Below are 15721 nucleotides of genomic sequence, written 5' to 3'. Positions count from 1 at the left end.
CTTACACTGTACGGCACTAATAATTACGTCGACTACAGGAGTGGCTCTATACTACTCTTATAGAGACTCGACAGTAATGGGGGTACTGTTTAGCGCAGACGAGGACTCTAAATCACCATAATTCTGTAACATATTGTCCGTAGAACCGCTACAGCTGCTGGTGCAGCTTCTGCGATTCAGAGACACGAAGCTGCTTGCGGTGAGCGTTCCACACTCACCAGCTGCGGTTAACATTAAGAATCATCCAGCAGTATTGACGGTAATGGGGGTGTGGCGGGCATGTGAGAGGGGGGGGGGGGTGGAGGGAGCGCTGTTTGGGTACTGATGGTGAAGGGCAGTGGAAGGGGGAGGGGTGTGGGAGGGGGCAAGACTAGTCGGGGTGTGACGGGGGCCCAAGATTAGCGTAGACGAGAGTGGATTGACGTAGAGGAGTGAGGGATGACGTAGAGGAGTGAGGGATGACGTAGAGAAGTGAGGGATGACGTAGAGGAGTGAGGGATGACGTAGAGGAGTGAGGGATGACGTAGAGAAGTGAGGGATGACGTAGAGGAGTGAGGGATGACGTAGAGGAGTGAGGGATGACGTAGAGGAGTGAGGGATGACGTAGAGGAGTGAGGGATGACGTAGAGGAGTGAGGGATGACGTAGAGGAGTGAGGGATGACGTAGAGGAGTGAGGGATGACGTAGAGGAGTGAGGGATGACGTAGAGAAGTGAGGGATGACGTAGAGGAGTGAGGGATGACGTAGAGACGTGAGGAATGACGTAGAGAAGTGAGGGATGATGTACAGACGTGAGGGATGACGTAGAGAAGAGAGGGATGACGTAGAGGAGTGAGGGATGACGTAGAGGAGTGAGGGATGACGTAGAGGATGATCGGGGTTATACTGGTAGTCGAGAGAGAGACTTACTTAATTGCACAAGAGCTTAGTTGCTTTAGTGTTGGGATTAAAAAGTTACTTCGTGGGATGGGGGATATGCGTTTGTGTTTGTCTTAATGTGTCCACAGGGTTTAGGCTCTAGCTCTGTGGGCCCGCCTCCAGTTGTTGTACATGATGCTTGTACACTTACCAACGTTCAAATGGTTTTTCATATTTGCTTTTGTTTTTTTGAGAATTGAGGTGACCTCCACGACCCTCTGATTCAAGCGCGTTTCATTTGTTTGCTCCTATTATGTACACATTAACATACGCACACACACGCGCGCGCGCTTTTACAACTGCCGGTACACCTGCACATAATTCCGCTAACATGTGTCGTAGCGCTCACTGAAAACAAAGTTTCCACTGATTCTCTCTTCCAATAAAAGTAGTGAGACATTGTAGAAATATTTTGGCTAATGCTTGAGAGCTTTTATGATACTGGAAGACACCAAGGGACCTGGAAACACACTCTGGAACCTCTATATCATCTATCCCACCCCATTTCCGTCCCTGCAGGAAGGATCCAACACTCTGTAACCCCCTTTTCAACCCCTTCACTCCTCCGCATAGCCAATCATTCTGGCTTAGAGCAAGATCCTGAGAATTGCTGTTATCTTACTGCCTCCATTTCCATGCCTGCCGTCTTTGGTGAGCAGTTGAGCATTTTGTTGTCTCCGTCGAGTCCTCCAAGTGGACCTAGTCCTATCAGAAACAATACAAGAAGCAGGATTTTAGGCCAGAAAACCAGCCTTCGGTTGCACCTGGACCAGGAATGCTGCTAGTCTTTGTGAAAGTCTTGCATGTCAAGGTAGCAAAATGATTGAAACCTTTCAGAGGCATTCAGAATTTAATGATAGTTTGTTTAGTCATGCATGTTTTTTGTTAGGGACAGTGAGTCGTGGATTTATACTCTGTGTTGCCACAATGAGTCGTGAGTTTCTACTGTGTATCACGAAAGTTGGAATCCCGCAGATGTGGCCCTGAGTTCTGTAGACACCAGCAGTGGCAGATCCTGCAGGTAAGGCAGACTATGGCAGTCTTAAGTTTCCATCGTTCTCCGGGTCCAGCCCTTTTTTGTTCAACCTATTAACAAGTTAAAGCCAGTTCACCTTGTCTTTTTTCCAGGACACATTTTTTGCACAAAGCGACTCATGTTTAATTCATTTTCTGTGCCATTCTTGAGTGACACACTTTGACACGCTACATTGGAGCAGGGGTCTTACAATATTCAATGTTGAGCGAGGCTCTTCACTGGGCAGGGGACCTTCACTCTTCAGTGTTGAGTGAGAGAGACTCTTCACTGAGCAAGGGCCTTCACTCTTCAGTGTTGAGCGAGGCTCTTCACTGAGCAAGGGCCTTCACTCTTCAGTGTTGAGCGAGGCTCTTCACTGAGCAGGGGCCTTCACTCTTCAGTGTTGAGCGAGACTCTTCACTGAGCAGGGGCCTTCACTCTTCAGTGTTGAGCGAGACTCTTCACTGAGCAGGGGCCTTCACTCTTCAGTGTTGAGCGAGGCTCTTCACTGAGCAGGGGCCTTCACTCTTCAGTGTTGAGCGAGACTCTTCACTGAGCAGGGGCCTTCACTCTTCAGTGTTGAGCGAGGCTCTTCACTGAGCAGGGGCCTTCACTCTTCAGTGTTGAGCGAGGCTCTTCACTGAGCAAGAGGCTTTGAACCTAGAACAAATAACATCATTTCCCTTGAGAAATCAGATGCTGTAATAACGTTTCCGCGGTGCGCAGAAAACATGTAGGTTGGCTCAGTGGCTGATATTCGCTTTTGAGAGAGAGAGAGAGAGAGAGAGAGAGAGAGAGAGAGAGAGAGAGAGAGAGAGAGAGAGAGAGAGAGAGAGAGAGAGAGGTACTAGGTTGCATCTGAGGAAGTGATGCGGAAAATATATCAACATGCTAAATACACCGGATAACGTTCTTCATGAATGTAGGATGTCGCATAATGGGAACATCCGCCTTCTCCACTCCCACTGTCTCTGGCAGCTCCTCTCCCTCCTCGTCTATATGGTCCTCGTCATCTGTAATCTCACTGGACCCCGTCCTGCCATCTCTTCCAGGCACTATGAAGCATACATACACCTAGATTACTACCCGAGGCCGCCATGGCCTCTCCCGCCGCTGGCTGCATCATGCGCATGTGCGTGCACGCACACACACACACACACACACACACACACACACACACACACACACACACACACACACACACACACACACACACACGTGGAACAACAACAGCGGGGGAACTTGTTCCCCCGCGAACAAGGGGACACAGGTGGAAACTGAATACCCACATGAGCCACAGGGACGTTAGAAAGAACTTTTTCAGTGTCAGAGTAGTTAACAGGTGGAATGCATTAGGCAGTAATGTGGTAGAGGCTGACTCCATACACAGCTTCAAATGTAGATGTGATAGAGCCTAGTAGGCTCGACAGTTGAGAGACGGGACCAAAGAGCTAAAGCTCAACCCCTCCGCAAGGACAACTAGGTGAGTACAGCCCGTCCCACCCCCTCACTGACTTTCAGAGCTATACTTTACTTCCTCTTTTCTCTTCATAAATTTCAATACATCGAAGTTTACCCTTCGTCCACTGTCACCCACCATCACCCACCATCACCCACCATCACCCACCATCACCCCACCATCACCCCACCATCACCCACCATCACCACTCCTCCACCCATGGAAACACACACTCCCCAATCCTCACAACCCACCGCACTCAACCTCTCATCATCAAATGATCATTTTCCACTCCCTTCTTCCCCACATTTCTTCTACCTCACCACCACTATAATTCATTGCTTATTTTCTTAAAGTGAGAGCGAAGGAAAGAGGTAGAGTTTACAAATTGTAGAACTGGCTGTAAGCCTCTTGTATTTTGTGTTACATGTTACATGATTTGAAACTGTTTTCTTGTATGATTGAAATCTCCACGTCCCCGTTAACCTATTTCTCTCTCTCTCTCTCTCTCTCTCTCTCTCTCTCTCTCTCTCTCTCTCTCTCTCTCTCTCTCTCTCTCTCTCTCTCTCTCTCTCTCTCTCTCTCTTCTGAAATGTGAAATCTTCTTCAGTTAGCTTCTAAACTTATGTTCTATGGTTCATTAGGAATGTTATGTTATATGGTCGTAGAGAAACTGCAAGCAGGAGCTGTTATCCTCCATAAGCTCCTCTTGAGCCTTCCTCTAGAAACTCACTATCAATAAAAATAAAGAGTCCACCTAAACAAGAGTATTGTTTAATAAAGATAAATGTTTGTAATCCCAGAGTTCCAGGGGAATTTTATTTGCAACTGTCATATTATTCAAGAAACTCGCAGAAAAAAGTGAATCAAATGTAATATTTAATAAAGAACTCCAGAGGCAGCATTATTAATAAATGTATTACAAAAAAAGACCTTTAAAAAATCAAGGCCTTGGTCTGTTTTTATTATGGTAGCATTGATAAATCCCAAAAATATATAATATTTTTTACTCGTAACACTTTTCAAAATTCTGGATTTTTTTTCCATTGAATAATATGTGTGCATAATAATATATTTGATGTTGGCAGTGGCAGCCACAGGCATGTTGATGAAACAGATTTCTCCACGTGGCCATATTGACTCCTGCAGTCTGCCTTTACCTGCGATATTGACTAAACAAATATGATGAGAGCCGGGAGTGAGAGGGAAGGAAAGAGGAGGGGGAAGAGTGGTGGTGATTAGTGAGAGTTGGAGAGGGAAGCAAATGGCGAGAATAGGGGTATGTGGCTGAAAACTTTGCACAGTGATTTCCTGGAAGGAGGGAGAGAGAGAGAGAGAGAGAGAGAGAGAGAGAGAGAGAGAGAGAGAGAGAGAGAGAGTTGAATGTTAAAATTTATAATTGTGTTCCAATAATTAGATGATTTTCTATAAATTCTATGTTAAATATTATTCATTTTATATATTTTACGTAATTTTTTTTACGTTGCATATTGCACTTAATATATTACATTCCCGTATTATACATTGCATTCACCTGTATTAATCATTCAATTCCCTGTTTATATATTTCTTTCCCCTATATTATACATTGTATTCCATGAACAAGTCCACAAGGGCCGTGATGAGGGTTCGAACCTACGTCCAGGATGATCCCAGACGCGCCTTTGTCGACTGCACCACGACATGGTCAAAAGAATTGCAACCTGGAGTACTACTGCCTTCACACGGATCCTGCAGCCTCTCCGACACACAGACCGGGAGATTTACACAATTCCCCCCATGCTCCCGGGCTCTGTTAACCTAATGTTTTACCTCTTCGCCCTTACTTAAATACACATAAAATTGAAGTAAGTTGAAGTATTTTGAAGAGGTAGAACATCTGGTTGACAGAGCCCGGGAGCATCGGGGAAATGTGTAAAACCCCTGGTTTGTGCTTCGGAGAAGCTGCGGGAGCCTCGGGAGGGGAGTAGCACTCCAGGTTGCAATTCTTTTAACCATGTCGTGGGGCAGTCGACTAAGGCGCATCTGGGATTATCCCGGATGTAGGTTCGAACCCTCATCATGGCCCTTGTGGATTTGTTTATTTGATATATCACGCTATTGTGATTTCTGTGTGTATTGCATTCCTTGTATTAAATATTGCATTCCCTGTATTATACACTATATATTATACTCTTGTTTCACCTGGTTCTAAACACAAAGCGCACACGGAAACATTACTGGGTATTCATTCTTCATCTCTCTCTCTCCATAGGAAAACTTTCTTAATGTAAAATTTTGATTAATTTTCTTTATGAACCGCTTAATGTTTTACGCACATGGGCTGAACTTTGTATAAAGTTCAATAATTGGTTGCCTGATGCAAAATGTTTGACATCAGTTAATCTCTTTCCCTCAAGGAATCACTACATGTTTGGAACGGAATCGTGATATGGTTGAAAATAAATTATAATATGTTTAATGGAGATGTGATTTGCTTGTTAAGAAGTAATATAATGTTTTGTATATTGTGGTGATATATGGTACAAAGAGTCATACACATTTTATACATACACAACAAATCATACCATTTTTTAACTGAGTTGTGATAAGGTAGAAAAGGTGCCATTCAATGTTCTGAATGTAGTCGTGATATATTTGAAAAGAAGTAATATGTTTAAAAAGGATTCTTGATATTTTCAGAGGCCTACAGTATGAATGTAAGGGAGTCATGATGATGTGTGTAGAAGTGCATGATAGTCTGCTGGTATATTTTTGAAGGTGTTGATTATTTTATCTTGTTATTTGTTATTTTATCTTGATATCTTATCTTGTTATTTTATCTTGATATCTTGTTATTTTATCTTGAAGGTGTAGATTATTTTATCTTGTTATTTGTTATTTTATCTTGAAGGTGCTATTTTATCTTGATATCTTATCTTGTTATTTTGTCTTGAAGGTGTTGATTATTTTATCTTGTTATTTGTTATTTTATCTTGAAGGTGTTATATTATCTTGATATCTTATCTTGTTATTTTATCTTGAAGGTGTTGATTATTTTATCTTGTCTAAGCGAGAGGCAACTCTAATGAGGTGTAGACCAGAATGGTACCGATAAAAAGAGTGGGAAAAATAGAGAAGATAAATGTAGTGTGAGGGTTGGATAGGAAAGGAAAATAAGACTGTGTAAAGGGAAAAGTAACGAGCAGAAAACCAGCAAAGGAAAATGATGGAAATGCCGGTGGATAATCAAGAGGAAAGCAGTGAGAAGAAAGAAGTAGTGATAAAAGATAAGTGAGCGAAAACTAGTGTGATATGACTAAAACACTAAAAAAAAATACTTTATGACATCATATCAAACCTGATGGAAGAAAAGATTCGGAAGCAGAACAGCCAAGATTAGATTAGAACAGCCAAGATTAGAACAACCAACAAGATTAGAACAGCCAAGGATTATGTTCTAAGAGACGAATAGTAAGGGATGGGAAATACAGATGATACTAAACCACATTCTGTTAGATACAAAAAATAATGAAATAATAAATAAGATTTAGTTCACCGATATAATTGGATTAAGGAACTGTGAAGCACAGTTAATGATTCTGATAAAAAAAATTTAATCAGGGGGGAAAGCGCCAAGTCATTACGACTATATAGCACTTGGAAGGGGTCAGGATAAGGATTTGGGATGGGACGGGGGGAAGGAATGGTGCCCAACCACTTGGACGGTCGGGGATTGAACGCCGACCTGCATGAAGCGAGACCGTCGCTCTACCGTCCAGCCCAAGTGGCTGGGTAATGATTCTGATAATGAAATACTGAAGGCAGATTTATATACTTCCAAATTATTTAAAATTTGATATAAAAAAATTAATAAACGAGAGATTTGAAAACGAAAGAATATTGAAGTCGTAGAATAGGATCGAACACACATGCGAATTCCTCTGTCGTGGCCGGCGGATAATTGCAATTAAGAGGAAAGCTTAACAAGATGAGAACACAAAGGAAAACGAAAGTAGGGGAAGCTTGTGTAATATAGCGTTAAGGGGCGAGGACTGTAGAGGCCTGGACGGTAATAGTCGTGGTGGTGGGTCGTCCATTATGGTGTTTGGTTGCTGTCAGTAAGAGCTTCTCACTCCAGCCTCCTCACAACGTCCCTCACTGTCTGAGGCAACAGTGTGTTGTTGTTGGCGTGTTGTATTGTGTAAGCTCACAATGATTGTGTGTGGTTGTTGGGTAATGTAACTGCTAGTCTGCTTAGGTCGCTTGTTAGACGACCTAACAAGCGACCTATTATTTAAGGTGTTTGTGCTGGTGTGCAAGCATGTTGGGCTCGTGTGTAAGCTTGTTGAGCTCGTGTGTAAGCATGTTGGGCTCGTGTGTAAGCATGTTGGGCTCGTGTGTAAGCATGTTGGGCTCGTGTGTAAGCATGTTGAGCTCGTGTGTAAGCATGTTGGGCTCGTGTGTAAGCATGTTGGGCTCGTGTGCAAGCATGTTGGGCTCGTGTGCAAGCATGTTGGGCTCGTGTGTAAGCTTGTTGGGGTCTTGTGTAAACTGCTTGTGTTAAGTAATTGCTTGTAGTCACATTGGTCATTTAATGTAATATTTTATGGAAGAAATCATTGCGTGTTAAAACATAACGACTGTTTCTCTCTCCTTCCATCTTTATCACGTCTCACACTTATTTTCTAGTTTCTTATTGCATGTGTGTTTTTGTTTTATGCTCTCAGATATTTGTAGCCTAAATCGCAAGCCAGGTTTTTCCAGCAGTTTTTGTTTTGTTCTCATCAGCTTATCTGTTTCTTCAATGGTTGGAAATCCTTTCTTCATCTTCCCTAACACGAGCCCATTTTCTTTCTTACCCGCTGCCTTTTTTTTGGTTCTTTTTCACCAGAGTAGAGAGTTTTCCCTCTCTCTCTCTCTCTCTCTCTCTCTCTCTTTGTTTACACTGGAGGGTACCGGAACAGACAACTGCCGGCATCCCATTAGCAGACTGAGAGCTTTCCCATCCCATAGCTCATGGTAAGCCTAACCCACTAGTTTCCCTGTCAGTTGTTTAACAATCATGTACCCAATCACTGCTGGGTAAACAGAGGATTGGCGCCTAGTCAATCCTCCCCGGCCAGGATACGAACCTAAGCCAAATCGCTCACGAAGCGCGAGGAGAGTGTGTTTCCACTGCACTAAGGGGACACTGTTGTAAATGCGCAACGAAAAAATGATGGAACCCCTAACGCAAGTCGTGTATCACACCAGTCGTTGTGTATGTGTCCCTGTATCACACCAGTCGTTGTGTGTCCCTGTATCACACCAGTCGTGCGTGTGTCCCTGTATCACACCAGTCGTTGTGCGTGTGTCCCTGTATCACACAAGTCGTTGTGTGTGTCCCTGTATCACACCAGTCGTGTGTGACCTTCTGCCTTCCTCTTGTCCCCTGTATTCTTCGCCTCCCTGTTTTCCAGTCTCGTTCTTCTCACATCAACAGTCTACCCTCCCACACTTCCTCCCCCTAACGCATCCCTTACTCCCGTCTCATGGGCTTTCCCTTTCCCTAATCTCTTCACTTATACTTTCTCCCTCTCCGTTATTCCTCATCTCTTCACTTCCCTTTCTCTCGTCGTCCTCGTAACTTTTACCTTTCACCTCATTTCCTGCCATCATTTCTCCCCTGTACCTCTGATTTTCACCCTCACAACTCATAACAGTTCACCTGGACCCGCCCTCCTTTCACCCATCTCCTCACCTTTCAGTCCCCTCACTCATTGTGTCTCACCTCTCAACCATTATGTCTCACCCACCCCAAACCTTGAGTATTATGGCTTTTTCTATCACTCTCCCCTCACACACTTCCCCTCAGACTCCTCCACACTAATGCACCCTTCCCTTATCCATCACACTTGACCCATACTTTTGTTTATTTCTCATTACTCATATTCTCTCTCTGTCTCTCTCTCTCTCTCGTTTACATCTATCCTGTCCCTGTCTCTCTTACTTGGGTGTTGTGTTACCTGTCACAACTTTCTTTGTATTCCTTCTTATTTTCTTACCCCTTACCTCTTCCCTGTCCATTCCCTTGATCGCCCCTGCCTCCCCCGTCTCTTCACAGTGAAGATAGGCACCAGGGAATCATACAACATTCTGGGTCAAGATGCCTTGACTCTCGACTTTTCCTGTCTCAACCTGTAGTCTCCACTCCCACTCCTCACTACCCTTCAAGGCTTCTCCACACTAACCCTCGAGGTGTCTGCATGCGCTGTTCAACCAATAGTCTTCTCTTCCACTCGAGACTACTCTTTGAGATCCTCCATACACTGCACTCTCCTCTGCTCAGAGTAATCGCCAGCACTATAATGATCATCTGCTGTCTTTGTAGCATGAGTGGTTGAGTCCTTATCTCGAGAAGCTATATATGGAAAGCCGTTTTCTTGGCCGGCGCGGAGTTTTGGGAGACCATCCGGCTGCAAGAGGCGCTGCCGCCAACGCCACTCACGTACGAGTTCTAAAAATAGATGCCAAAGTTCCCCGCTAATATGGCCCGTTCTTTGTCATTCCTTCGTATAACAAAGTCTTTGAAATTTAGGAAATATTACGTAGCTATTGTGCGTTTTCACGCTGCGGGAAGTACGTCGAGCACTAATTGACCTGATTAGTATTTAGGTTCATTCACATTATTCGGAATAACGAGGCTTGTGAAGCCTACAGAAAATGGGAATTTCTGAACAGCGTTGCAAATGCTAGGTAGCCTATTTTCTAGTGGGATATTCTTCGTGACTGTGAACTACTACTCTCGTTCTCACATTTGATGCACTGTTGTTTAGACGCTATAGCCATCAACGTCTAAATTCAGGTGACTTAGTGTATTCAAAGCATCCTAATTTGGACGGTTCCACTGATTAATGATTATTGACATCTATAAAACAGGCAATTGGCCATCGTGTGCTTGTGGTTGGCACGCTTGTTATATCCTGGAAACGAGTCGCCTCAACACTCTGAAATTTATTATTAATTTAAAAAAAAAATGACTTGAATTTAGCTGCGGGCTCCGATAGCATAATAGGGTCTCGTAGTGCAGTTGGCTTCGTTCTCGGCTCATAGTCGGGGATCCCGAGTTCTATTCCAGGCCGGTACAGAAGTGGTTGGGCATTTTACCTTTCACCTAATGCCGCTGTTCACCATTCATTACATATGTTCTTGGGAGTTACGCAACTGTTAAGGGGTTGTATCGTGTGGAAGGTCAGTAGTTCGACCTTGAGGGGACTTTAATATAAACCTAAAGTGTGTTTGTGTGTGTGTGTATGTATATATATATATATATATATATATATATATATATATATATATATATATATATATATATATATATATATATATATATATATATATATATATATATATATATATATATATAGGCTTCCTGTCCTAGAAAAAAATAATATATTATTTATTGAGCCCTCAACGGTGACAGGAAGCCTGTTCCTTTTCTCCAATATTAAGCCTTGGGATTGGTACCGACTATAACTTAGACTATGTTTCCTTTGTGTTTAGTATTTAACATGTAAATACATGTGTCACTTAGTACTTCTGTGTTCATACTTAATCAGCTATGTTTAAATATATTTTGCCAGTACTAATATTTGTCATCACTGTTCACCATAACATATTGTCCCAATTCACATGTCTGAAATAAAATATTTGAGGTGGTGTGATGAGTTGATATAAATTATTTGTGGGGGTGTGATGCCTTGCTTGATGAGTTGATATAAATTATTTGTGGGGGTGTGATGCCTTGCTTGATGAGTTGATATAAATTATTTGTGGGGGTGTGATGCCTTGCTTGATGAGTTGATATAAATTATTTGTGGGGGTGTGATGCCTTGCTTGATGAGTTGATATAAATTATTTGTGGTGGTGTGATGCCTTGCTTGATGAGTTGATCATCCTGGAGCTTTCAACCTATCCCTGTATTCCAGTGACACCTGTCACATCTCGTGTAACTTACAGGCTTTTGACACTTTTGTGTTGCACCGACAACTCAACTGAACCGAATATTATTCTGCACACTCTTAGAGGCGTTCATGACCTGGACTCTTGCCACGGTTGTAGGTAATTACCTTGTTTTACTAGTGTCGTGTTGGCTCATTTAGATTCGTTTAACGACCGCTAGGCCCAACACCAAGTTAGCTTCGACTATCATAATGTCTTATCTGTAATTTACGTAATCAGGAGACGGTCATTGTCGCATATTATCTCTGATAATAAGAGCAATAAAAGGAGTTACGACTCGCCGGACCATGGACTCGAGTGAGGCGGGATTGGCGGCACTGAGGTTGTTATGGGAGGGGGAGGGGAAGAGAGAGAGAGAGAGAGAGAGAGACAGACAGACAGACAGACAGACAGACAGACAGACAGACAGACAGACAGACAGACAGACAGACAGACACAAAGAGAGAGAGAGAGGGGGCAGAGGCTGTTGCAGAGGACACAGAAAGCGAAGAGCATTTGAAGGGGTGAGGCAGGTTTCCGGGGGGGATGCATTTGGGGGGTACGGGAGAGGTGGGCTCTTGTGGTGTCATAGAAAACGCGGCTGACGAAGCCAGACTTGTCCCTAGGGGTCACACGTGTAATATTCCTTGCTTAGCTCCTCTTCTTCTTGTTGATAGTAGGTGCAGTTTGCATGAAGGGTTTGTCCTCCCGATTACTGCACCAGTACTGATGTTGTTGGACGCGTTTATGTTGAAGATGATCGGAGCTACCAAGGTGCTTGTTGCTTTGTGCTGTAGATAGAGGAACGGTGATTAAAACAGGTGTGTGTTCCTTCCTCTGACCTTCGTGATCATCTGGACCATCAACACGGTGTGAGGGAAGGGAAAGACTCGGATAATGATAGGCACTTCGGGATAACTGAGTGTTTACGAAGGGATTAAGGGCCTAAGTCCAGTCAACTAGAGGTTAAGGAAAGCTCCTTTTAAAAACAGCACTAACAACAGTTCAGGTAAAAATTGTATGGTGATATATTTTATTTTCAAAGCGACGGTTCTAGTAAAGATTTTCTGAATAAATATATATATATATATATATATATATATATATATATATATATATATATATATATATATATATATATATATATATATATATATATATATATATATATATATTAGTTATATTGAGAGTAATATATACTCTCTTGTTGAATATGACCGAAAGGGTAAGATTAACGATTCTATCACGAATCTTCTCAATATTTCTTATGTTTTTCTTCACTATCGGAGGAAGTTGAAACATTAACTCTCCAAAGCTCATTTTACACACTTTATTATGGTCTCACGCCTAGGGATGCGTTTCGCAATGTACTCCTTACATTCTCAGACAAGTTTACGGAGTTTAGCACCAGATTATATTCTCTTTGCGTGAGGTGGTAAAGAACAAGTGGATGAATGGCATAACTTAGAGGGATATTAATTGGGTATTAAATGTATCAACATGGGCAGCCAATGATTCTTCTTCAGAAGTGTCTCACCCCAAGTTGTTTGACTTCTGATTTGTTGTGTTCTAATGAGTTTAGCAACCTTTTGCTCGTCTGGTTATTCCTGTGTGTATGTATAAGTTGTTTCTGCTTTTACCACTGTGATTGTTCATATTTATAATCGATTGATCCAAGAGTTGGTTCTTTCAGGGATTTGTTGGTCCAGAAATTGGTTGGTTCCTTGCAAAATTATCAATGTTTGTGGTCACTACTGATTGTGTAAGTTTGTGGTCACTACTGACTTGGTAAGTTTGTGGTCACTACTGACTTGGTAAGTTTGTGGTCACTACTGACTTGGTAAGTTTGTGGTCACTACTGACTTGGTAAGTTTGTGGTCACTACTGACTTGGTAAGTTTGTGGTCACTACTGACTGTGTAAGCTTGTGGTCACTACTGACGGTGTAAGTTTGTGGTCACTACTGACTTGGCAAGTTTGTGGTCACTACTGGCTGTATAAGCTTGTGGTCACTACTGACTGTATAAGCTTGTGGTCACTACTGACTGTATAAGCTTGTTTTGAAGTCGACAGACAGTTTAGTGAATCAAATAATACTGTTACCGAGTATTCACAAGTTTTCTGAAAAATCTCTGGACATTGAAACGCATTAAAGAAATGGCAGAGGGGAAGACACTCTCATTCCCTCACTCGTAATTGCCTTTCCTCCTAAGGCAATCAACTTTCCAATCTTCCTGTCAATCACTGTCTGTTCAGTTCTCCAGCCAGAGGCGACACTTCACCCGTCCTTTTGTTGTCTGGTAGCTAGCTGTGTGTCGAGAGACCGTCGAAAGTCTGTTGTGTCGAGAAGCTGTCGAAAGTCTATTTGGTCGACATTTTATTCTAGTGAGGTTGGGCTTTTTCGACAGGCTCGTCAGAGGATAATTTGGTCAATCATTTCCTTCTCATCATTTTGTGTTCATGTGAGTTTTTACAGAGTTGTTCCGTTGACAGTCTCGTACGGAAGCATCACATGCCGATGTGGTCATGCAGTTTCGGTGGTGATACTGTCATTAAGACGCGTCACCTTGTTAGTTCTTGAGGCTGTCTCAAGGCTGTTGGGCATTCATCAACGTGTTTAAGGTTACTGGGAAAAAAAATGTCTTGGATCATCATTTGTTGAATTTGTTTAGATAAATGAATACGTAATAACGAACGTTATCTTTCCAGAGTCTGAAGAGGTTAACTGAGTGGTCTTAAACACTTCTTTCAGTTATCGCTTTAGCCTGTCCCCATTAACCTATTAACCTCCTTTTCCCTGTTTCTCTCTCTCTCTTACCTCTTATTTCTACCTATCTTTCTCCTTTCTTCTCTCCCCTTTCCTCTCTCCATCCCAATTTTGACTAAAAAATCAGTTAAATATGTGATCAGTTTTATTAAAAAAAAATTGTGTCATTTTGAAGTGCTTTTCAAGACTCATTTAAATATTATTTTACATACGAGTCGACCTGTTTTCTGTTGGCGGAGCGCGATTATATTTTGCGTCGAATTTTGTCATCAGACTGTCGGGGTGGGATAGTCTTTTTTTGCAAGAAATAATTACTTTAATTGTATTAGGCCTATTTTTTATTTGTATTTTGCTATCAAGTTTATGAATTTTGTATTGATTCAATTAGGAAGTCGTTTGTCAGCGGGAGAGAGAGAGAGAGAGAGAGAGAGGGGGGGGCGAGAGAGAGAGAGAGAGAGAGAGAGAGAGGGGGGGGGAGAGAGAGAGAGAGAGAGAGAGAGAGAGAGAGAGAGAGAGAGAGAGAGGGGGGGAGAGAGAGAGAGAGAGAGAGAGAGAGAGAGAGAGAGAGAGAGAGAGAGAGAGAGAGAGAGAGAGAGAGAGAGAGAGGGAGAGAGAGAGAGAGAGAGAGAGAGAGAGAGAGAGAGAGAGAGAGAGAGAGAGAGAGAGAGAGGGGGGGGGAGAGAGAGAGAGAGGGGGAGAGAGAGAGAGAGAGAGGGAGGGAGAGAGAGAGAGAGAGAGAGAGAGAGAGAGAGAGAGAGAGAGAGAGAGAGAGAGAGAGAGAGAGAGAGAGAGAGAGACAATGAAGGTAGGTGAGAGGCTGCTGGCATAGGTCGGGAGGTGGGGCTATCAAATTCCACAATGGTAATGAAAAGATTTCTGGCGTGGGGAACTCCAGCTATTCCAGGGCAACGAAGTTACCTCCGCAGTCGTTCCACCTGCTGCTGGTGGTGGTGGTGGTGGTGGTGGTGGTGGTGCTGGTGCTGCTGCTGCTGTTACTGGTGCTGCTGCTGCTGTTACTGGTGCTGCTGCTGCTGTTACTGGTACTGCTGCTGCTGCTGCTGTTACTGCTGCTGCTGCTGCTGTTACTGCTGCTGCTGCTGCTGCTTTTACTGATGCTGCTGCTGCTGTTACTGGTGGTGGTGCTGCTGCTGTTGTTGCTGGCGCTGCTGCTGCTGTTTCTGGTGCTGTTGCTATTGCTGCTGTTACTGCTGTTGCTGCTACTGCTGCTGCTGCTGTTGCTGTTGCTGCTGCTGCTACTGCTGCTGTTGCTGCTGCTGTTGCTGCTACTGCTATGCTACTGCTGCTGTTGTTGCTACTGCTGCTGTTGCTGCTGCTGCTACTGCTACTGCTGCGGTATTGGTGGTGATACTCTTGGTGCTACTATTGCTGTTGGTTATTCCGTACTGCTCTAGTTGTAGCTGGTACTGGAGGCTTCTCAACTCACTGGTAAAGAACAGGAAACTCTTGTGGCTAATGGTAGATTACAATAACCTTCCAAGGCCGCTGGTAGATTAGAGAACGTTCTCTCTGGAGTTACCATCTACCATCAATCTCTGGCGCTGGCGTATGACCTCGGTCGACATCTCCCTGCTGTGAACCCT

The 15721-nt window shown here is 43.3% G+C and overlaps 1 protein-coding gene across 2 annotated transcripts in view; it reads left to right on the top strand.

Moving 5' to 3' along the window:
* The window catches only part of LOC123766297 (mechanosensory protein 2), a 563765-nt gene that overhangs the window by 103719 nt on the left and 444325 nt on the right, over positions 1-15721 (top strand). The gene's annotated exons all lie outside the window — the stretch shown is intronic.

This window comes from Procambarus clarkii, chromosome 9, assembly GCF_040958095.1.
Source record: "Procambarus clarkii isolate CNS0578487 chromosome 9, FALCON_Pclarkii_2.0, whole genome shotgun sequence".
Lineage (NCBI taxonomy): Eukaryota > Metazoa > Arthropoda > Malacostraca > Decapoda > Cambaridae > Procambarus > Procambarus clarkii.
This window is presented reverse-complemented; position numbering and strand designations above follow the sequence as displayed.